Source organism: Chenopodium album, chromosome 4 (assembly GCF_948465745.1).
Source record: "Chenopodium album chromosome 4, dcCheAlbu1.1, whole genome shotgun sequence".
Classification (NCBI taxonomy): domain Eukaryota; kingdom Viridiplantae; phylum Streptophyta; class Magnoliopsida; order Caryophyllales; family Amaranthaceae; genus Chenopodium; species Chenopodium album.
Window position 1 is genome coordinate 69,077,813 of NC_137837.1, and position 25,377 is coordinate 69,103,189.

A 25,377-nucleotide genomic window follows, 5' to 3' on the forward strand; every position below is an offset into this window, starting at 1 on the left:
GTTCCCATACAATAACACAAAATGACCTATATACCCTCATTTTTTTGGTTGTATTATCTGTGCTTCCCAAAATACCCTCATATTTGTCTTTGTACTTGTGCCTTAATTGAATGAGTTGTCCCCCTTGAATTTTGGTATTCTGACTAATTTTGTAACGTTGCTTTCTCTCTCTTCTTTTCTACCTTTTCATTTCTTTGTTTTTCTGGGTTTTTCCATTGAAGAAGGACTCGTTTCTTCCTTCTCTCTCTTCAAATTGGGAAATTTGGGGTTCAAAATTGCCGGAATAATTGTGGATCGGTGTTGTACGTGTTCAACGAATCAAAGCCCTCAACTAATTTTGTGAATCCGCCCTTTTTAAAGGTGATAGGTATCGATTTTTTTTCGATTTCCTGTATATTTATTTTTTGCAATTTTGTGTTATAAATAATTTGATTATACAGGGTATTTGTTGAATCTTTATGATGTTTTCAATTTGCTGCTTTAAATAATTTTATTATATGGATTATTTTTTATTTACTTTACTTCTTTGCCATGGATCTTGATTTTGTTCAATACTACGAAGTATGATTTGGAATTAAATTTCTTGCCCTAAATCATGATTCTTATGTGAATATTTGTGTTTGCGATTTTATATATTTTCCCTAGACCATGATTGCGATATTGTGAGTTTTTTTCAATTTTATTAATGATTTTTAAGGATTATGTGAGGTTGTCGATCATGTTAGTTTGAAATGATTAGTTGATAACAAGTAAAACTCACGATTGTTATGTGGCCTTGTTGAGGATGTGTGATTCTGAATTTGAGTAAGGTTATATGTTCAATTGAATTAGGGTTTCACTGTTCACTTGATTTAGGGTTCAATGTGCATTGCTTGTATTGTTCACTATTCAATATACGAGGGCTATCACTTATGAAACAATGTTAGAGGTTTATTGTAGTTGTTGACATTGTTATAACATGAGTCCTGTTGTTTGAATGCTTCATGGTTGAAACAGGAACAAAGGACCCATTGTTATGCATCTTGATTACATGTTTGGATGTGTTGTGTGGTTGTATACTCATTTACACTTGCTAGTATGATGTTTGCCTGTTTTGAGTATTTGTATACTCATTTAAACTTGTTGGTTCCATGTGTGGCTGTCTTGGGTGCTTGTATACGCATATACTCATGTCACTACTACAAAAAAGGCTTTACAGAACTGTTAAAATATGCTTTATAGAACGTCTGAGGACCGTTCTTCTGCTAAGCGATGTATAAAGTTTATAGAACGGGTTGAAGAGGCGTTTTGTAAGTTAAGAATAGAGAACAGTTCTCCAGTACAACCATTATCTTTTTCTCTTAAAATTAAGAGAGAAAAAAGGGAAAATACAACGGTTATCTTTACGTGACAGTTGCGTTTTCCCTTCACTAAAGAGAACTGTTGGGTTACCTAACAGTTCTCTATTCCTTTTTTAAAAAAAAATAAAATAAAATAATAGTTACAAATTGCTTTTCTATTTTTTTTTTTAACAATTAAATAGTTACAAAGTGCTGACAATATCTTTTCCAATGACTTACAATTGTATTCAGTAGGATGAGTTTAAACTTTAAAATTACAAAAAAAAAATATTAAACGAATAATTAAAATAGATTTAGAACTACATTTATCTCTTCCATTCTTCGTGGCTTCGTGCATCAATTATCATTTATCTTTTCCCATTTTCTTTGATACTTATAAATCTGCAAAACAATCAACACAAAAAATAAGTGAATGTGATTTCATTAAAATAAATCACAACAAAAAAAACTACTACGAAAATTTTTGTTTCTACAGTTTTAAAAATAAAAAAAATCAATATATGAAGAGTTAGTAAGAATGCAAGGGAAAAATAAATTAAAGATGCAATTGACATACTTTTATACAGAGGTACGATGATAATAAACTAATAATCACAAATATATAACCAATAAATAATCAATTCAAGAGTAGATCTAAATCATCTGATATCAAAAATTAGGGAGAATTCATACTAAACCTAAAAACAAACTGCATTTGTTACATCATAGAATGGTACATTGCAAATAGCAAAAATCAAAATTTGTAGAAAAAATAACCACGTGACAACTACAAAATGATTAAGATTAAAGATAGCAGGAAAATGCTTCTTTGTTTTGGTTGAGGTAGGAGATTATAGAGGAAAAATATGACGAAGGAAATTATATAAAAAAAATATATATCTTAACATGATTTATAATCACTATTTTCACTAGATTTTACCTTCTTGTGCTGATCTTATTGTATGTTGATGATGAAATAGGTTGAAAGCTTATGTTTGTAGAATGAAAAAAGAAAAATTAATAAAACTACGGAGAATGAATTGAAGAGGAGGCGACTGGATGAGTAAAAACTATAAGTAGGGATAGGGGTTTTTTTTAAATGTTCTCATCTTCTGATTCTAATTTGGTAAATAATAAAAAAAGGTAATTTACAGTTGTTGGGATGAAAGGACAACATACGAAACGGTTGTGAGAACACCGTTCTCAATCTTTATAACTTTATTAATTCAATAAAAAATTTTATATGGGTTAAAATAAAAAAGAACGGTTATATAAGATAACTGTTCTGTATTCTTTTATGTACAAAACGGTTTTAAAAGAAAAGTGTTCTTGTAGGGAATAGTTTCAAGCCTTTAAAATCCCACTAGCTTGAACCCCACTGTGATCATACACTAAAGTACGGTGGCGTCCAAAAGGGAAGAAGATAGAGCAAAAGAGTCGCCAACAAGTTTTTTAGGAACTTGTAAACCGTTCACGAGGTGAAGGTTACACCCTTTAACGATCCAAGAGATCGTCAACTCCATAAGGTCATGAACCAAATAAGGGTTCGGGGATGATGGTACAAATCCAACCTAAAAGAGATTGAACCTGCCCTAATAATAGGCCTCTATTTTATTTTGCTCGTATTCATGTGCGCTTTCTGATTAACATGCAATCAATAGGTTAACCCTAAACCTGTTTAATCTATGTTGGTTGAATTTAATGCACAAATAAACTATTATTGGTGATCACTTGAATTATAATCACAATTTACCCTAACAAGATTATTAATTATCTTATTAAGCGTGGTTACAAGTACCAAATTCCCTTTAACATGCATAAAAGGTGATCAAGCAATAACAATATAAAATAATATGTGTCAAGCAACATAATAAATAATCAACATCATTAATAATAATAATATCAATCATAATCATAATCATGTTAAAGCATAGCAAGATCCTAGGCATGATACTAACAAGATTAATAACAAACCCTAGCATGTCACTAAACAATAAAAATCAAATCTTTAACCCTAACATGATACTAGCAATCATAAATATTAGGAAGAACATAGGAAGCATCGTACTTTTAATCATACTTAATATTAAAGTTACCCTAGACATGATACTAGGAATCAAAAATAACAATCTAAGCATGATATCTACATCATAATATCAATTAAACCATTAAAATACTTACTTGGATGCCTCGTACCTCTTTCTAATAACAAAATACACACGTTAGTAACTTCAAGGAAAATAATAATCAAAGCAACCAAATTAAATAATTGAAATAGAGATTTGGGACCAAACCCTCAGAAATTAAAACCTTTCACGTCTAGGGCGAAGGCAACTTCGAATATGGCTAGGTGTTTCTAGATCTTGTGAATGCGGAATTTTGTGTTAAAAAGCAAAGAAATTAAGAAAAGAATGCTAAAGAATGGAAGCTTGATGAATGAATTTTGAATGAAAAGAATTGATGAATGCTAATTAAAACTAATCGTTGATGAGAATTTGTGAATGAAGAAAGTTGATTAAAACTTAAGAATAAAGAGAATTGGTGAATCAAAACGGAGTTTTTGATACGATATTTATAGAGAAAATCATTCAAAAAAGATAATTTATCAAAACAGAGTCTGAAGACCGCAAAACCATCTCGGCACCAGCCCTGGCTCATTGGCGCCAGGACCAGTGGCTAGCGCCAGGCGCCAATGCTGGCGTCTGGCCGCCAATCCCGATTCCAGGCGCCAAGGCCTGGGGTTGGACGCCAAATCGGCTTTTAATGCGTTTTCGAAAATCTGATAAACTTACCGTATTGGAAGATAAAATAATATAATTTCAGTCGAAAATGCTATTTGATCTAATTAAAACTCTGAAGAGTCCTAATTAAATTAGGAATGAAAAGAACCTTCTAGAACGTTCTAGAAGACTAAAACCATTCCTAATTGCATTAGGAATGATAAATTATATTAGGCCCTCCCCTAGATCATTAGGCCGTACATAAAGCTCAAACCGGGCCCAGTTTAGTAAATTGGCCATAATTTCCTCAATATTCATCGGAATTGGGCTTATAATATATCGTTGGAAAGGTCTTTGCAAACCCCATCAAACTACACCATTATTGGACCCATATCATGGACCAACCATACTGGATTGGCTGTTTTCTTAAAATAAAGTTTTCAAAAACAAAGAGAAAAGAAATAAAACTTTCCGCAACACTAGACCTTTCCACACTTTCGTTTCATTCGATTATGATTCGACGTGAAAGGTACTCATCACTGGGTTTGGTTTTGGGGAGACACAAATGGGTGTCTACAGAAGCCCCCACTTTGACTGAGTTTGGAGAAACGCGAGTTTCGAAAACGAAAGCCAAAGTATCGATAGGGACGGAGAATGATTTAGAACGTTCTGCGATCCTAAATCACTCTTGTAACGCCGATACCTGCAAAACTAGCATTAGTTAAACAGATAAAAGAGTTAAGAAACGCGTATCTTGCACCGTCGAGCACACGTCTCTGAAAGTAACCGATTGTTTTGATGACCTCCTGCAAGCTAGAGAATGTCATCCCGCCTGAAAACCGCTACGCCTTGTAACTGCTTCCAAATTAGAAGATTGCTTCGCCTAAAACTATCCTCTCCGCTGTGATAATATTCCACGTCCAAGGGAATATCATTGAAAACTATTTCTCTTGAAATAATTCTCATCCGCATTATGATCATCTTTCATGCCTCAGAAATTATTATCGAAGACAATTTCGCCCTGAAATTACCTTCAGTTGTTCATGACAACTTTCCGCAAGCCAGGGAATGACGCCGAAGAAATCTTCTCTTGAATTCATCCTCATTTGATGCGATAATTTTCCAAAGGAAAATACCGAAGATCCACGCCTGCCGATCTTAAAAGTTCGCCTGAACTTTGCTTTTGCTATGCTTGTACGTCGGCGCTCTTTTGCTCTTGAACCTGTATGTCGGTGCCCTTTGCTCTTGAACCTATATGTCGGTGCCTTTTTCTATTGAACCTATTTGCGGTGCTTTTTGCTAATGAGCCAATGCTTAGGCGCTTTAAGCTAAGTGAGACGATCTTTTCATCAGGTCGATCACTTTACGTAATCAAGCCGATTAGCTAATCATGTCAAATTGCTTAGAGGGGCTAACTGGTGTACCAAGGAACCCAAAATATATTGCAGAAGGCTAGCACAACCACAACAGGTGGCTGGCTGTTTTGGCGTTGCTGAAAAACAATCAGCGCCAGCCTAAAGGCATTAGCGCCATGCGCTGGTACTGGCGTCTGGTGCCAAGCACAGAATGTGACGCCAATGCCTAGGGACTGGCGCCAGCACGGATTCTTCCTTAAATTCAATTTTCCGTTTTATTTCTTGCTCTGTTCGTCGCGAAACAGCCCGAGAGAAGTCCGAAAACTTCAATTGGTCGTTGCTCACTCATTTCTCAACCGAATTCGCTCAAATTTGTTGCAAATCAAAGCTCTTCTCATCCATATTCCCGATCTATGTAAGTTTTCCTCCAACTCACACCGGTTTTATGAATTCTTGGCATGTTCATTCACGAATTTCATGAAAATTCGAAACTTATAATGCTCAATTTGCTTTGTTTATCAAGTTTTATGCCATGAAATTGCTTGTTTATGTTTGTATATTGCCTTGGGAGTAATTTGAGACTTGTTTGACTCAAGTTGGTGAACAAATGAGTAATCCGCCATTGTTGGACCTCTCAAGGTCGTGAAGAACAATATGACTCGTTCTTGATGTTTTTGCTAGCAATTCTTGTTCAATTTGTCGCAATAATCACTATAGTGTTGTAAGAAATTTTTTGATTGCTTGAAAAAATGCTGTCATGCTCAATTTGAATTTGTGCTCTGTTTTTAGTACTACGTACTCTGTTTTCGCGAACATAGTATCATGCGGCTAGGCGAACCCTTAGATACTATAGAACCTTAATTTATGATGATTTTGCACAATGTAGCATGGCTAGACAAAGAGGCTCAGGTTCACGGTCCCGAAACACTAGACGGGAGCATGAGCCCGTGGAGGACGACACTACACCGTCCACTTCGCTTGGTCGGCTCCCAGAGTGGGACGAGCAGACCTTGTTCTTTGCCCCTGTCCACCACATTTCCGAAAGGGTGAGACGGGGAACCAAGCCTGGGAGGACACGGCATCACGGCTCTGGCTGTGATGGTCTAGGCGATTTGTATAGGATGCACATCGCCAGAGACCGCGAGACGAGGCTCCTATGGGAGTCCTGCGGACTAGTTGCTCTGTTTGAGACCTCTGAGGCTATGGTCGCCTCAAGCGGGGGTCACCACGTAGTACGCGCTTTGGTGGAGTTCTTCTGGGACACCACCAACACCTTTCATTTTCCCTGGGGCGAGATGATGGTCACCCCTACAGACTTCAGTCTCATCACAGGCCTGGAGTTCACTTCTGTGCCGCTGCCGTTCGACGGCGAGATCGACGTCTTTTCTCCAGAGTTCGAGGAGCTGTTAGGGCCGATTGCTGTTCGGGCCCGAGCTAAGGTCGAGACGACTCAGTTCAGTGCTAGGGGGATTCGCCGCTCGACGCTGGCAGCGGCTCTTGATGACGATGCGACCACCCGAGAGCAGCGGGTGCGCATCTTTGTGTTGATGTTGTTGTCAGGGACATTCTCCCCTGACAGGGGTAGTAGGGCATTGCTTTACTACCTCCCTGCTGTTCGCGATCTCCAGCGGATCGGGACTTATGACTGGGCCAGCTTGGCCTATACTGACTTCGTTCGCGCGCTGAGGGACTCGTGTCGCCATCGGTCCTTTAAGACGAACATTGCTTTGTCTGCTTTCTGGAAGGTCGTAGAGGTAAACATTATTCCCTATAAAGTTTAGCCCTATATGTTAGTTAGCATTTACTCACGCTTTTAACTTTTTGTAGATCTGGTTCTACGAGTACTTTCCTTCCATTGCGCCGGCGAGACCATCGCCGAGGGGGTATCCGGTGAACGCCTCTTGGGGCGGCCACCATGTGGACTTGTCTACTGCACGCGTCCGGAGTCGGATCATCTCGGTACGACTTTTAGTGTTTATCTAGCTCTTCTGCGATGTTTTGGACATGTTCTTACCCGATTGGTGTATTTTTATAGGGACCCGAGGTAGTATACCGACCATGGGGTGGTTGGACAGTCCCTGGATTAGCCGCACGGTACTCTGCTGAGCGCCACTACTTTCTGGGGACCTACGGAGCGGTTGTGTACTTAGGAGAGAGAGTTGCTAGACAGCACTCTTCCGATATTTTTGTCGTTCCTGCCCCTCCGCCACGTCACATGTTCGACGAGAGAGAGTTATCGAGTATGGCTGAGGAGTCTGGTTCCCTCTGGCGGTCCCATGTGATCCTTGGGCGGAGTTATGCTGAGGAGCTACTTCCTTTGTTGGCTCCAGCCCCTGTACCGGCCGAGGATGTGAGGGTAAGATCCTTAACTTTTTATTTTTCGCTAAGTAGCCCCCAAGTAATACTTTGCTGATTTCTTTCTGTTTTATCAGGATGGTCCCATTGAGTTTGTGCCACCCCGTATGTCCATCCACTACCAGGGGATGTACGGGCCGATCGAGGAGATGATTTCTCCGGCTCCTGAGGGCGAGCGCTTCGTGGAGCGGTCGATTCCTCGTCACCAGACCAGGGTAAGTCTAGTTTTAATTCAGAATCTTGTATTCAGTTATCATGCATTTTTACTGACTTAACTTTCCTTGGCAGTTCTCACGCGAGGTGGTTTCGGCTATGGCACGATGCATAGATGCCTTCCGGAGCCAGCTCGTCCGGATGAGGAACGCAGCTACCTGTCGTCGAGACGACACTGTCCGAGAGGTAGCTTTCCTTTACTTATTATTTCTGCATTATGCTTCAGTTTTACCTTATTTCTGATTTAATTCTTTTTGCAGGGTCAGCCGATTTCTTCTCACGCCCGTACGAGGCCTGAGGGGCGGAGAGAGCCGGCGAGGTCTAGCTCGAGACGTCGTCGCACTTCGTCAGGAGGTAGAGGTGGTCGTTCCGAGGCTGCTCGAGCCGACGTTGCTGAGGGCTCAGGGTCTTCTTCTGAGGGTGCTCCTGCTGCACCGGTAGGAGAGGCTACCTCGGCTTTCAGAGGTGATGGGATGCACGAGGTTGGCTCGTCATCGCAGCAGCCTCCGCGGTCTCAGCCTCAGGTTGACCTTGGCTGGAGCGGTCCTGTTTTGAGTTTCCCTCCTCCTACGGAGACTGGAACTGGTGCTGAGGCCGGAGCCGGTGGAGAGGTGACTCCTCGGACGGCGCAGTTTTATGGCATGATGGGCCTACGTCCTCCGGCGCCATAGTTTGTCTCTGTATATGTATTTTATTTTGACTTTTTATAGAACTTTGCCTTTGACTTATTATTTAGACACTTTGTACTTTATGTTATGTTATTGTAAATTCATTATTATCTATTATTATGTTAGTGTATGTTAGTGTGTGCAAATGTGATAATAATTTTTGCGCAAAAATTCCGTCATTTTTATTATTGATGGAGGGTATGATGGAGGGTATTATCCGACTCTCTCCCCCAAAAAGAAAAATAAAAAGGAAAAATAAAACGGAGAAAAAAAGCTGATTTTTGAAAATTAATATGAAATTCAAAAAGGAAATTAATTAACTAAAAATAATTGCTATATTTAATTAATTAAGAAAAGGATAGAAAAATATTTAGAAGAAATTAAAACGGGGCCGTAAAGTCATTAACCGACTCAAGTTTAATATCAAAACGCAACTGAGCACGCGCGGCTTTTCTGCTAATGTGGCGCCAGCCTGTGGCGCGTGGCGCCAGGCGCTACACCTAGCGTGTGACGCCAACAGCTGATGGGTGACGCCAATTTCGGGGTTTTGACGCCAATGGACGCTGACTCCGTATTTCATTCAGATTGAAATTCCTCGTAATTTGTGCATAAATAGTCCCCTGCTCAGCCGACTCTTCACATAATTCTTCTCTTTAGAAAAAATAATAATCATATCTTTAGCCACTAAAACCTTCACCCAATATTCTCATGAATGGTGTCGATCTCTCAATGCTAGAGAAAGAAAAGAATTGGATTTATTTCACTTGGGGGGAATTTATGGCATTAAAGGGGTAGATTTAGACATAAACTTCATACATACCGCTTTAGAATATTGGAACATTGATACACATTGTTTTAGAATAGGGTATGATGAAATTAGCCCTTTGCCAGAGGAATTTGGTGCTATTTTAGGCTTCCCTGCAATAGACCTGGTAGTAATCCCTAGAGTAGATGCATATTACTATAAGGATTTTGAGCGCTTCTTTAACTTGAAGGAAAGGGATTTATCAAAGATAGTAGATGGCAATGTAGTGGACTTGAAAGAATTCGCACGCTATTATTTTGATAAACCGCTTTCTGAATCTTTTCACATATATAGAAGAAGGGCGTTCTTATTTTGCATGCTTAATCAATATTGTCTTAGTAGTGGTAAAATTAACGAGGGTCAATCAATTATAACCACTGTGCTAGAACAAATTGAATCAGGGGGAAATCCAATGCCATTGATAGTTGGAGAGACTATGATTAGTCTAGATGAATTGAAAAGGGACCCAAAAGCACCTCTTCGCGGTTCTCCAATTTTATTACAGGTAGAAAATAATATTTTTAATTACAGAAATCAAAAAATATATTTTTGTATTGTAATATTAATTTATTTGCATTGGAATTTTTTTTTTTTTACAGATGTGGCTAATGGAGAGGCTAGGATTAATTAGCCCTCCGGACGACATTGAAAATTATACGCCCACTTGCTTTGTGAGAAGGAAGAAACGCATTCCCAAAATTGGGCGCCATGGGTGGAGAAAAGTCTTTGAATCACGTGATTTTGCTATCAAGTGGGTCATCCCATGGTGGAAAATAAAAAGGATGGTTGGTATTAACAAGCAACCTTTCTGCCGTCTCCCAAGCTTGTCTCGCGTGACATATTATTATCCCTGCAGGGTAAAGAGACAATATGGCTTGCTCCAAAATATTCCTTCCGGGGATCTTCGTCCTCCCTATGAGTATCCCATATCTCAAGAAGTAGATAAATTTGACACTTACTGGAGCGCTAGACCTTTATGGGAAGTGATTACCCAAAAGGTTCCCCTTTCTTTACCTAATGATGTAAAGAAGTGGTTGCTGAAGAAGACTTCAATTGATCAGGGTAGAACCGATGTGACAGGGTGACACCGGCGAGGGAACGCTTAGTTGCAAGAATTGAGTTCAAGACACCTACAATGCCTAAGAAGAAGAATACTACTAAAGACAAGGGGAAAAGGAAGGCTACAGACAAGAAGGTTTGGGTGGAAAAGAAGCATGGGGTGCTAGCTGAAGGAGAAACAATCTATTCTAAAATTGAATGTAGGTCCTCAAAAGGATGCCTACTAGCTAAAGTAATGGATGAAGAGGAGGAAACAAAAAAGAATTGGAAAAGAGCAAAGAAGGAGAAGAAAGATTAGAACACTGCTTAGCTTTAGATTTATTAGATTGTTAATTTTTTATTTAAAGTTAATTTATTTCAGCCTTATTTAAATAACATTAACAATGTAATTTTATTTTATTAATGAAATTTCAGCTTTCAATTAAATTGTCACTTTAAATCTATTTTATTAAAGCAATAAAAAACCGAAAAAAAATTAATTTTCCAGAAATTCTTCGAGTACGGAAGTCGAAAATTTTCCGAAAAACACCGAAATTCGCCCAGATTTTATGACTGAATTGGCGTCAGTAATTGCAGATTGGCGCCAGCTATTGAGGTCTGGCGCCAGGCGCCGATTCCATCGTCTGGCGCTAATGACTTTTGGCTGGCGCCAGAGTCTGTTCTGCGACGCAAATAATTTTCCGACTTTTTGTTGACCTTTTGTTGATTTTGGAACGCGGAGATGTCAAAAAATAAAGTGGCCGCACCCGTAATGGGTTGCCTACGTATCCTTTCCTAAGGAATCAGGCCAAACGTAGCTCTCTTGAGTGTCCTACTCAAGTAATTATGGGTAGTATTTTTTAAGTTGGTCAAGATTGGTCATGTTTGAGAATTCATTGCCATCCATGTCAGTTAATTTTGCTGCACCACCTGACAGGATTGCTTTGACAATGTAGGGGCCAGACCAATTAGGTCTAAACTTTCCCCTCGGATCTAAAACATTTTTCCTTAACGCTTTTAATACCAAATCTCCTACTTTGATATTTCTTGTCTTGACCTTCTTATTAAAATGTCTAGCCATACGAGTTTGATAGCACTGAGTATGATGTAGAGCTTCTAGTCGTTTTTCGTCGAGTAGAATCAATTCTTCATATCGTGCCCTAGTCCATTCGACTTCATCGAGTTTACTCTCTAGCGCAATGCGTAGAGATGGTATTTCTAGTTCGACGGGTTGTACGGCATCCATTCCATATACCAAAGAAAATGGTGTATTTCCTGTTGACGTACGGATTGACGTGCGATAACCCCACAATGCAAAGTGAAGCTTGTCAGGCCAATCCTTATAATTTTCTGTCATTTTCTCGATGATAGTCTTTAAATTCTTATTAGCTGCCTCGACTGCTCCGTTTGCTTGGGGTCTATAAGGGGATGAATGATGATGTTGGATACCATATTTATGTAGCAATTCTTCACATTCGGCTTGAAAGTGAGTTCCATTGTCACTTATCATTTCATGTGGGACTCCATATCGACAAATGATATTTCTCTCGATAAAGAGCGCTACATGCTTTGCAGTGAGTTTAGCATATGATTGCGCTTCAACCCACTTCGTAAAGTAATCGATTGCTACTAGAATAAATTCGTGGCCTCCTGTCCCTGGGGGAGTGATCTTGCCGATTATGTCAATTCCCCATGTAGAGAATGGCCAAGGTGATGTGTAGGTGTAGAGCAAAGATGGAGGAACGTGTTGTAAATTGGCATAAATTTGACACTTAGGGCATCTTTTCACATATTAATGGCAGTCCCTATTCATGGTAGTCCAATAATACCCTTCTCGCATTATTTTCTGGACTAACATTTTGACGGCAAATATGAGTTCCACAGATTCCTTTGTGGACCATTCTCATTATTCTTTGTGCATCCACCTTCCCTACACATAGGAAAGCTCGACCTTTAGGTACCCTTTTATGTAGCTCGTTGTCTATGAGTACATATTGAGAAGCCAAAAGTCTTAAGGCTCGTTTCGCTCTTCTGTCAGCATGAGGAGGGTATTCTCCATTGGTGACATAGTTGAGAATGTCCGTGTACCATGGTTCTTCTTCTTGTTCTTCATCTTCGTCTTGGACTGGGTCGTCGTCTTCTATAGCCTGTATATATGCCGGTTTGTGCCTTTTTTCAATAGTTAGAGGCATTTGCTCGATATCCGTGGGAATTCTAACCATTGAGGCTAATCTTGCCAAGGTATCAGCAAATTGATTTTCTTCTCTAGGTAGATTTGTGTATTCCACCTTCTCTAACTGATCGGTAAGAGTTTCCAGATAAGTTTGGTAAGGGGCTAGGCTTTCGCTCCTTACTTTCCACCTTTTAGATATTTGATTGATGATTAGAGAGGAATATCCGAATATCCTTAATTTCTTTACTCCCAATGCCAGAGCTATTTCAAGGCCTACCACGCATGCTTCATATTCAGCAGCATTGTTGGTAACGTCGAAATCAAGCTTTATTGAGATTGGGACGTGTTCCTCTTTAGGTGATACTAGTAGCACTCCGACACCACATCCCTTTTGGTTTGAGGCTCCGTCGAAATACAAGGTCCAAGTGTCATCTTCGGTGACCATCAAATCTTCATCTGGAAATTCATTGTCCTGTATTGGTGTCGAGTCTTCTATTGGAAAATCTGCCAGAAAGTCTGACACCACAGATCCTTTAATAGCTTTTTGTGGCATAAACCGCACATCGAACTGGGCTAGGTTGACTATCCATCTTGAAATACGTCCATTGAGCGTTGATTTCTCGAACAAGTATTTGAGTGGATCTAATCGAGATACCACGAAAACGGTATGCACCAACATGTAATGTCTCAACTTAGTTGTGGCCCATACCAAAGCGAGGCACAATTTCTCGAGTGGTGTATAGCGTGTTTCGTATTCGAGCATCTTCTTACTTAAGTAATAGATTGCATTATCTTTGTTTTCTACCTCTTGTGCTAGCATGGCTCCCATTGTCTCTTTGGTAACCGTCAAATATAACCTAAGAGGTATTCCGGGAAGTGCTGGTGCTAATACGGGAGGATTTGCGAGATAGGCTTTGATCCGGTCAAAGGCTTTTTGACACTCATCATCCCATACTACTGGTACGTTCTTCTTAAGCTTTTTGAAGATTGGTTCACATATCGTTGTTAGTTTTGATATGAACCTACTTATGTATTGCAACCAGCCAATGAATCCTCGAATCTGTTTCTCGGTCTTGGGCGGTGGCATTGACATGATTGCTTTAATCTTGGTTGGATCTATCTCTATTCCTCTAGAGCTTATGACGTACCCCAAGAGCTTGCCTGAGGTGACTCCAAAAGCACATTTTGATGGATTCAACCTCATATTGTATTTTCTTAACCTTTCGAAAAATTTCCTTAAGGCTACTTGATGGCCTGGACGGTCCTTTGATTTCACAATCATGTCGTTGACATATACTTCAACTTCTTTGTGCATCATATCATGAAGCAAGGCAGTTGCTGCACGTTGGTAAGTAGCACCTGCATTTTTCAACCCAAATGGCATTACCGTGTAACAGTAAGTGCCCCATGGTGTGATGAAAGTTGTCTTCTCCATGTCTTCTTCCGCCATGAGAATCTGATTATACCCTGCGTATCCGTCCATGAATGAGAGAAGCGCGTGATTTGCCGTGTTGTCTACCAGAATATCGATGTGTGGTAGAGGGAAGTCGTCCTTTGGACTTGCCTTATTTAGATCTCGATAGTCGACACACATCCTTACCCTTCCGTCTTTCTTTGGAACTGGGACGACGTTGGCGACCCATTCGGGGTATTTGGATACCTTGATGAAACCTGCAGTTATTTGTTTTTGAACTTCTTCTTTTATCTTAAGTGCTACGTCGGGTTTCATTCGACGTAACTTTTGTTTTACAGGTTTCATTCCTGGAATTAATGGTATTGTGTGTTGAGCTATTTCTCTGTTAATGCCTGGCATATCTTCATATGACCAAGCAAATACATCGATAAATTCTTTAAGCAAGTTAATTAAATCGGTTCTTTCTTGTTTATTCAATGTTAGTCCGATTTTAACTTCTCTTTTATGAGTTGAATCTTTTGAGATGTCAACTGTTTCGATCTCTTCAATTACTGGTGTTTTCTTTTCAAGTGTTTCCATTGCTTTAATAATTTCTTTATCTTGTTCATCGTTAGCTAAGCAATGTTCGTCATCTTGGGTTAGGGAAGAACACGAGAAGTAAGGAGAATGAGCGATATTATTATAATCTGAGATCATTACATCAAAGAGTGATATGTCCTCAGGGACTGGATCACTAACTATCCTAGGGGAAGAAATAGGAAGGGGAGGCATTATAGCTAAAGACTTAGAAGGTTCTAAAGGGGAAGACTCTGACTCTAACGATTCTTCAAACATTGGCCCTTGTCCTGTCGTGATTGATATCTTCCTTCCACTCGGAGTGATCACCTTGATAGTCTTGCGCCACCCTTGCAATAATCCTTCAGCTGGAGTAATTAGCTTTGAGGGGTTGAAGTTTTCGCTTTGTAGGACCGTTTGAATGAGTGAGGAGTTATCTTCCTCATAAACAGGCTCATTCTTTTCTCGCCCAAACAGTAATCCCGTGACGTTAAAGTCAAAGCATGGGGGTGCTTTCTCCTTATGGACGGGAGTTGGGATTTCATCAGTGAAGTAGCAATCCAAGAAAATCTCGAATCCTGGTTGTCGTATGCCATATACAACAAATGGTTCGGGAAATTCATGGCATGGATAGTCCTCTCCTTCTTTTATAAACTGACCATTAAGCGTAAGAGGGTACTGATCCATTGGAATTGCTTTCTTTTGAATGCGAGCGTCCCTACGTACACTAAGGGAATAGTTTCAAGCCTTTAAAATCCCACTAGCTTGAACCCCACTGTGATCATACACTAAAGTACGGTGGCGTCCAAAAGGGAAGAAGATAGAGCAAAAGAGTCGCCAACAAGTTTTTAAGGAACTTGTAAACCGTTCACGAGGTGAAGGTTACACCCTTTAACGATCCAAGAGATCGTCAACTCCATAAGGTCATGAACCAAATAAGGGTTCGGGGATGATGGTACAAATCCAACCTAAAAGAGATTGAACCTGCCCTAATAATAGGCCTCTATTTTATTTTGCTCGTATTCATGTGCGCTTTCTGATTAACATGCAATCAATAGGTTAACCCTAAACCTGTTTAATCTATGTTGGTTGAATTTAATGCACAAATAAACTATTATTGGTGATCACTTGAATTATAATCACAATTAACCCTAACAAGATTATTAATTATCTTATTGAGCGTGGTTACAAGTACCAAATTCCCTTTAACATGCATAAAAGGTGATCAAGTAATAACAATATAAAATAATATGTGTCAAGCAACATAATAAATAATCAACATCATTAATAATAATAATATCAATCATAATCATAATCATGTTAAAGCATAGCAAGATCCTAGGCATGATACTAACAAGATTAATAACAAACCCTAGCATGTCACTAAACAATAAAAATCAAATCTTTAACCCTAACATGATACTAGCAATCATAAATATTAGGAAGAACATAGGAAGCATCGTACTTTTAATCATACTTAATATTAAAGTTACCCTAGACATGATACTAGGAATCAAAAATAACAATCTAAGCATGATATCTACATCATAATATCAATTAAACCATTAAAATACTTACTTGGATGCCTCGTACCTCTTTCTAATAACAAAATACACACGTTAGTAACTTCAAGGAAAATAATAATCAAAGCAATCAAATTAAATAATTTAAATAGAGATTTGGGACCAAACCCTCAGAAATTAAAACCTTTCACGTCTAGGGCGAAGGCAACTTCGAATATGGCTAGGTGTTTCTAGATCTTGTGAATGCGGAATTTTGTGTTAAAAAGCAAAGAAATTAAGAAAAGAATGCTAAAGAATGGAAGCTTGATGAATGAATTTTGAATGAAAAGAATTGATGAATGCTAATTAAAACTAATCGTTGATGAGAATTTGTGAATGAAGAAAGTTGATTAAAACTTAAGAATAAAGAGAATTGGTGAATCAAAACGGAGTTTTTGATACGATATTTATAGAGAAAATCATCCAAAAAAGATAATTTATCAAAACAGAGTCTGAAGACCGCAAAACCATCTCGGCGCCAGCCCTGGCTCATTGGCGCCAGCGCCAGGCGCCAATGCTGGCGTCTGGCGCCAATCCCGATTCCAGGCGCCAAGGCCTGGGGTTGGACGCCAAATCGGCTTTTAACGCGTTTTCGAAAATCTGATAAACTTACCGTACTGGAAGATAAAATAATATAATTTCAGTCGAAAATGCTATTTGATCTAATTAAAACTCTGAAGAGTCCTAATTAAATTAGGAATGAAAAGAACCTTCTAGAACGTTCTAGAAGACTAAAACCATTCCTAATTGCATTAGGAATGATAAATTATATTAGGCCCTCCCCTAGATCATTAGGCCGTACATAAAGCTCAAACCGGGCCCAGTTTAGTAAATTAGCCATAATTTCCTCAATATTCATCGGAATTGGGCTTATAATATATCGTTGGAAAGGTCTTTGCAAACCCCATCCAACTACACCATTATTGGACCCATATCATGGACCAACCAAACTGGATTGGCTGTTTTCTTAAAATAAAGTTTTCAAAAACAAAGAGAAAAGAAATAAAACTTTCCGCAACACTAGACCTTTCCACACTTTCGTTTCATTTGATTATGATTCGACGTGAAAGGTACTCATCACTGGGTTTGGTTTTGGGGAGACACAAATGGGTGTCTACAGATCTATATACCTTTACAAAACGCTTGTCCAAGCTAACTATTTTATATCATCTGTTTCTTATTCTTGATTTTGTAGTAGTGTGTTAGTTTGATGTGTGGCTGTCTTGAGTGATTGTATACTCATTTACACTTGCTAGTATGATGTTTGGCTGTTTTGAGTACTTGTATACTCATTTAAACTTGCTGGTTCCATGTTTGGCTGTCTTGGGTGCTTGTATAATCATATACTCATGTTGGTTTGATGTTTGGCTGTCTTGAGTGATTGTATACTCATTTACACTTGCTGGTTCAATGTAAACTCATTTAAACTTGTTGGTTTGATGGTTGGCTATCTTAAGTGCTTACATGTTGATAAAGCCATGATTGAGTGAGTCCCCTGGTTGTTTTTGCTTTTCAGGTTGCCTGTGATCATGAGTGAGTCCCCTGGTTCAGAAGAATCACACTCTCATCACACCCACAGCTATGAAATGTATAGAAAGCAGAAGACAAGCAGAGAAGAGGTTGATAAACCATCCAAATCTCCAGCCAAACCACCAAAATCTCCAGCAAAACTCCCATCTACATCTCATGTTAAATCTCCTTTCAAGTCTCCTGTCAAGCCCCGTGTTGTCATTCCTTTGGACCAACAAACTAGTTCACTTGCTGACAGGATATTTGCTGATTCTATATCACACTACACATCTGAGTCCTACCAATGCACTGACCGTGACTGTGAATTAGGCAGTGGCTGTGATGGGGAGCACAGTTACAGCAATGAGACTTTGAGAATTAGATTTGGAATTGTCCCTAAAGGCATGCCACTTGTAGACTCTGACTTTTGGCCTCATAATTGGTACAAAAGGCAAGCCAGGAAGAAGGGTTTGCCAAGACCTTGTGACAATGTTGATTCAGATTGCTCAGACTCCAATGATGATGATGGTGGTTGCTCCCCTTCTAAGATTCATGTGTCCCACAAAAAGGATTCTGATAATGAATCACACAACTAAGTTTCGGAATGCCTTGGTGTTTTTTGTTGTGGTTTTTTTTGTTTTCTGAAATTGGGAAGATTTGAATGTGATGGTTAGTTGTATTTAGAAAATGAGGACAGGGTTTACCTTGTTGGTTTCCTATTATTTTTGTTGCTGCTGATGATGATGATCTTTGGTTGTCTTCTTGATATGCCTTCTAGGTTGGCTATTACTTTTGTTGCCTATTATCATGATTGGTTGGATATGTTGCCTATTGTTTTGTATAACTTTGATGATGTTTGTTGCCTTGTTGATATGCCTTGTTGGTTGCCTATGCATTATCTTTGGGTGATTTGTTGTTGCCTATAATTGTACTTTGTGTTGGGTCTTTTTTATTAAGTCATGGCTGGTTGGTTTTTGTTGCATATTCTGCCTGTTATGTTGTGCGTGATGAGTATATGCCTAAGATTAGGTCTGTGATGATATTTTTTGTGCATTGAGAAGGCATATAGGATCTAGTTCATGTCATTTAGACCCCAAGGTACCATCTTCCTTAAGGAAGCTGTAAAGCATGATATAAGTTTGATTTGGCTGCTCAATTTGCCTTTTATAATAAAAAGTTAACAATCTGAGACCTCTTTAGATAACATGTCCTTTAACTTACTTAGTGTACTATTACAAATGGGATTCTTGTTTAGTTGTTCAGATTATTGAGCACTTTACAATTATCCCATTTGGTAATAGTACATTATGTGTAGTAATTGTGACTTGCTGAGGTCAATGATGAATGATGGGAGTATGATGTTATCAGGCTTTTTGTTTTTGCCATATAACATGTATTGTGTTTTGCTTTCCTGTTTGGTTAGATGAGATTGCTTGTATGTCCTTTGTGTGAGCTTGTATTCCATAGTATAATTCTTCAATGATATGCACTAAGTGGCCTGAGACCTTGTGTATGTTGTAATATAACTTATGTTGTTCAACAGAAGGGGTGTGTAAGTAGTTTAAACAATGGTGTTTACCTATTTATACACCCCGTCTGTTGAAACAACATAAGGTGGTTTTATTAAACAATGATGAATCTTTTTTGTTGAGATGCCCAACTTTAAATGCCCTATCATTCTGCTGTCCTTAGAGAATAACTCAGACTACTCTTGAATTATTTTCTTTGCTGACTATGGATTGTGTGTGGAAGTTTGGTTGGTGTGTCAATGATGCTTGGGGAAAATCTGAGTTAACCATAACATAGTGCAATGACATTTTTAGAGCACTTTGTTTTCCAAAATAAAATGAATGTTTCATTTCATAATAAAGGATTTGGTTACATATTTATATTGACCTAATGTCATAAGCAAAACATAAGCAACAAATACATGTCAAAATATTTAACACTTGACCCCTATTCACTAGTGTGCATTGGCATTTGAAGTAGATGTCTCATGATCATTGGCCATAACAGGCCTATATGCCTCTGTGTTTGGCCTTGCTTGTGCGTTGTGTTCTTCATTTGCTTGTGTGTTGTCAATGTTGACCTCTTCAGTGTCTTGCTCATCATCTGAGTCTGGCTTGTCCATGTACACTCTCTCCCATGCATCAATCACATCCCACATAGGAGCTTCTATAGGATCTTGCAGTCTGCCCGGCCTCTCTTTCCAGCTTATCTTTGTTAACATGTGGAGGTTTAAACCTGTTAGAACCTTTACTTTTTAGAATTTGGTTCATTGTGTGGCACAAAGTTACCCAAACCTTGAACAGCCTTGTAGGAGGTTGCTCACTAAATGCATCTTCAACAGCCTTTATCAACTGGTCTGGTGTCTTAGCCATTTTCTTGTGTTGAAGTGATTGGATGCTTCTGAAAAATCCCAAGTCCAGAACATTCATGTCTGGACTGTTTGATAGCTGCTGAGTTAATATAAAAGTAAACACTGGTTGTTCACAATGTTCTTGCCAAACTGCATCATCTTAAGTAATATGATCCTTTCCATTATCTTGCTGAATGTATATTGTGTTGTGTTGAACTGTGTGAGGCCATTTTTCCATAATTGCTAGAATGACTTTTTCAATCAACATCCACCTTGAGACATCCCTGTTGATTGGATCAATAACTTTTGTGACCATTTCTTCTTTTTTCTTGTATTTTGAGGACCTAAGTGATGGCTCCTTTTTTGAAAAAGGAAAAATGCCTATTTTCCCATCAAAAATAACTTCCTTTTATGCATTGTACCAAGGTTTTGCAACTGCTCCTTGGAACATGAATTTGGGAATGAACTTGGCTGATTACATTACTCTATGTGGACCTCTTTCTCCTTTTGCTAAGTATGACCTATGTGTTTTTTTAGTCAGTGTAAACCATTTTTCATCAATGTGCACTGTGTTGTACATTGACTGGTACACTTTTTTTGTGCCTGGTGAATCACCTTTAATGCTGCTGAGTATGAATCTGAGCCTATATAGTCTGTTTGTTGGTGTAAGATTTGGCTTTAATGCACTTGTGTGAGGTCTGACTTCCCCTCTCTCAATTAGTCTCTGGATTGTGCTTTTACCAACATTAAGCATTACTGCTAAGTCCCTTAGGCAGGAACTGTTCCCCATTGCCACTAACCTTATGGCTTCATTTGGGATAGATATTCTATTTCTTCCACAATTTTGGAAGCCTGTTGACATGTTGATGTGTCTATTTTATATAGTATTTTACCCCCGTCCCTTGGTCATAATTAGTAGTGTTTTTAGCTCTTTAGAGCCACTTTTATTACTAATTGGTGTTTTCTAATGTTTTCCTAGATTTGGTTGACTTTTGTAGGGATTTGCACTTTTGGAGCATTTTCTCGAGATATTATGGAGCAACTACGAGCACTGGAGAAGCACGACCAGTTTTTATAGCCTAAGGCCGGTTAGAGTCATCGAACCGGTGATAAAGGGCTCGGTATATGTGATACCGGGGCATTTGGATCGAGTATTCAAGACCCGAAGAGGAAATCCAGATTGGCCCGAAGAATTAGAGCCCAATCGTAGTCCAAATAGTGGCCCAAGAGTATCGCCCGGCCAAAGAGGTTGGCGCCCAAAGGCGCGCCCGGCCGGGCGAGGGAAGCAAGGCTGGCGCCCGAACGCGCGCCCGGCTGGGCGCAAGATTTACACCAGATGGAGAAAAGGCGCGCCCGATCGGGCGGTGCCTCGCCCGATCGGGCGCGTGTTATTTATTAGGAGTTAATTTTCGACGTTTAAGTTTGTTTTAGTTTAGGATTCTTGCTTAATATAAATACTTTTCCGTTAAGCGAGTTTAGTACTTTATTTTTACTCTTTCTTAATTCTTTCTTAGATTTTCTCTCTCTACTTAGCTTTTAGATTAGTTTCTCTCTCTTATACTTTGTTCTTAACTCTACTCTTAATTCCAGATTTCTTTGGTAACGATTTCTTTTCTCTTAATCTCAGTTATTTATTTTATTCCTTTGATCATGTCTTGTTTTATTGTTTTGTTTAGTTTAGACTTAATTATGTGTGAGTAGTTCTATTTCTAGGGTTTGTGGGGATCCATAAATAATATGAAGGGATAATTTATTGTTGTTAATTATCAATGCTAGGTTAATTTCCTATTGATTGAATTAATGCTTTGTGACTAGATTTGCGCAGATCTTTTATGCATGAGTTTGACAATATTGATTCGAGATTCGAGAGATGAGAATTGATGTTTAGGTCTAGTTTCAATAGGCAGGTTAATTTATAAATGGTTATGTCGAGATTCGAGAAATGAGATTTAATACCGATAAATTAATTGTGTGATTGTAATACGTAGCGAAAGCCCTTTATGATCTGATTAATTTATGCATTGATGATTGATTATTATATTTTACCCTGGAATATTATTTATTGGCGAACCTATGCCCTAGGCCTTTTATTCATTGTTTTCTCCTTATTTTTGATCTTCGTAGTTTAGTTCTCATCGATTATAATATTTTGGTTACCTTATAATCTAGATTATATTAATTAATTAGGAATAGAAAGACTCGTTTCTCTGTGGATTCGACCCTACTTCCCTATCTATTATTAGTTAATGGTTTTAGGAATTACTTTTTATTAGGTGATTGTAACACCCTAGAAATTCCTTTCCTTTAAATACTCATTTTACTCTTTAAAATACGATTTAGGAATATCTAAGACATTACCGCCACCGTGAAAACGGCTAAGGCAACCATCAAAGACACACAGCGGAAGACTAATTTCAAAACCATTCAAAATAAGTCAACTTGAAAAGTCAACAAACGAAAGTAAAGTCAAAACCAAAGTCAAACGAAGTAAAATGAAACCATCCTACAACTTGGAACCATTGTAGGCCCTTATTAAAACCAAACCAACTTTAAAACTTTTGCGTTACTCATGCATGATAATAATATCATAAATAATTAAAACATTAAACATATCATATACTTATAGAAACTAGCATGATTCGCTCTTCCCTCATGCCCATTCATGAATATGCTTCACCACCTGAAAACCTCCTCTCTACTTGTCCCCACTACTCGCCATTAGAAAATGGGTCGTCGTAGGGCCAAAGTAAAGACATGGCCAAACACACAAACACACACAATCAGCAAAGCTGAGTACATAAGCGTAATTAAACACACTAACATGTTTTCACCTATCAACACACACTTACCTCATTGCACCTGTTTACAAGCACACACAACAATCAACAGGACACATTAACTAGACACTAAATAATTCATTTAGCGTTGATTACGCATCGAACGGGTTTCCAACTATACCTCCCCCAAATAAATTGAGGTTAACTGACACGGGAGCTAACCGTGCCAGCGACAAAACCACTCAAAGGTGGCGGAATTCCTGCGCATAAAAATAAATAAAAAGGAATGTACAGCGTCCTGTACTCCATTAGAAGTTATGGTTAAATGTAAAACCCCATAACTCCCCCCATTGTTCATACTCAAGGTATATACGTTCCAAGAGTTTTGGTGCGTAATCTCTTTCACTTTACGTTATTTACATGTTATTGGACTTGGTGATGACTCTCAAAGCATAATAAATCAATCAACAATAATTATTCAATCAACCAAACATACCAATTTAATTCTTGAATAATTAGTGACCACATATTATTTAATGTTGAACCCCTTTTAATTCTATCTCAGTGTCAAAGACACCTTAAACGCATAAAGCGCCAAAAATCCTATCCCTTGGTGTTAAAAATACCTTAAGTGCACAAAGGCACCAACATACAATTTATTCCTCGTGTACATAGACACTTATATAGCTCCTTCCTCATGCTTAAAGCATAAATAAAAATTATTTGAACCATAATAAAATTCTTTTTCAATATTCCTAACATAATTAAACATGTATTTTAATTAATCATGCATTCTAACATGCCATAAATAAAAGTGTGGTTCAAACAATACATGCCCAAAATATAATTTTCCAATCCATAAACCATCACAAATAATTCATGCTTCACCATTTAATCACCAACACCATTAATTCACAATTCCATACATAAACCTTAGCATGATACTATTTGTAATTGATTGAAATCAAGCCTAGCATGATTCTACATCATCAAAATATGCTAAGTACGCGAACGTACCTCAAATAAGCTCTTAAAATAACCGAGTACTCTACAACAATTCTCGAACCAAGTCTCCTTTTTGTGTGGGAAATTTTTGGGGATTCATGGGGTATTTATAGAGTAGAGAGTGTAGGGTTAAATTTGGGCTTATAAAAATGTGGGCTTGAGTTATGGGATAGGGCTTAAGTTATGTAGGAATAATTTACATTGCCCAATAATTAATAAACGTTTGGCCCAAAACATATTTTACTTTTATAAAACTTTATATTTAAAATACTTTAACCCTTTAAAATATTTAATTAAAATACTTGAGCCCTTGACAATACATTTTGTTAATACTTAAATACTTTATAAAAATACATAAAAATACGGGGTATTACAGTGATACGACTTTAGCCTGTCAAAATTTGGCGCCGATGCCGGGGAAACGATTTTATTTTTATTTCTGATTATTTTTGTAGTCTAGGTTATTTCTTTTTGTCTAAAATAACATTAGTTCTTTGAGGCAAGCCTCACATTTGCTTTTAGTTCTTTGTTTATGCCTAGGTGTTCCAGATCAGGTTACATCCTATTCGATCCTGAGATCGAACGATCCTTCCATAGACAGAAGAATCTTTACAAGCAAATTCTGGCGGATTCTGGTGACAATAATAATTACCAAGATCCTCCAACTGATTCTAGCGATTCAGAGGTATCTTCAGATCCAGAATTATAGATGACGGCTCCAAAGAAGCTTAGTGATTACTCACAACCAAAGCTTACAAATTTTCCACACCTTACTCCCACTCTAGCTCTTGATGGGGTATAGTTTGAGATTATACCTCAATTTATAACGATGATAGAAAGGAAGCAATTTAGTGGAGCTAAGGGTGAAGACCCAAATCTTCATATTGCAGACTATTATCAGTAATGTAATACCATCAGGCAAGCTGGGGTCACACAAGACCAAATCAGGGAGATTCTCTTTCCTTTCTCTTTAACTGGAAAAGCCAAATTATGGTTTAATGGATTAAATAGAACTGCACTTGGTATAACTGACTGGGAAACTCTTATTTTAAATTTTTATAACAAATATTATACTGCAGAGAGAACAGCTGTACTACGGAGTGCAATTCAGAACTTTGCCCAAGAAGCCGATGAAACTTTACATGAGGCTTGGGAGAGGTTCAAGGACCTACAAAGAGAATGCCCCCACCATAATCTAGCACAATGGCAGTTAATCCAAGCCTTTTACAATGGCATTGGAAATTCATCTAGAATAATCTTGGATTCTGCAGCTAGTGGGAGGTTTATGAATCTTAATGTTGATGATGCAGGTCAAGTAATCGAAGATATGGCGATACATAATTCCCAATATGGGAATCCTAAAGACTTTGCTAACAAGGGGAAGCATAGTGTTGACTCTGTATCCTTTTTTCAAGCTCAATTAACTTCTATCTGCCAGAAATTAGATAATCTTAGCACTACTAATGTAGCTAATGTTTCTGCAATTAATAATAATGCTAATGAGGCTTTCTATGAAAATTGTGGAATTTTAGGTCATTGGAAGCAAGATT

At 38.3% G+C, this 25,377-nt stretch overlaps 1 non-coding gene across 1 annotated transcript; it reads right to left on the reverse strand.

Moving 5' to 3' along the window:
- Window positions 1-24,917: 24,917 nt before the first annotated feature.
- Window positions 24,918-25,024, reverse strand: LOC145629765 (small nucleolar RNA R71). The gene has a single exon (XR_014111913.1). It is a non-coding gene; the product is annotated as a small nucleolar RNA R71 (small nucleolar RNA).
- Between the last annotated feature and the right edge of the window lie 353 nt (window positions 25,025-25,377).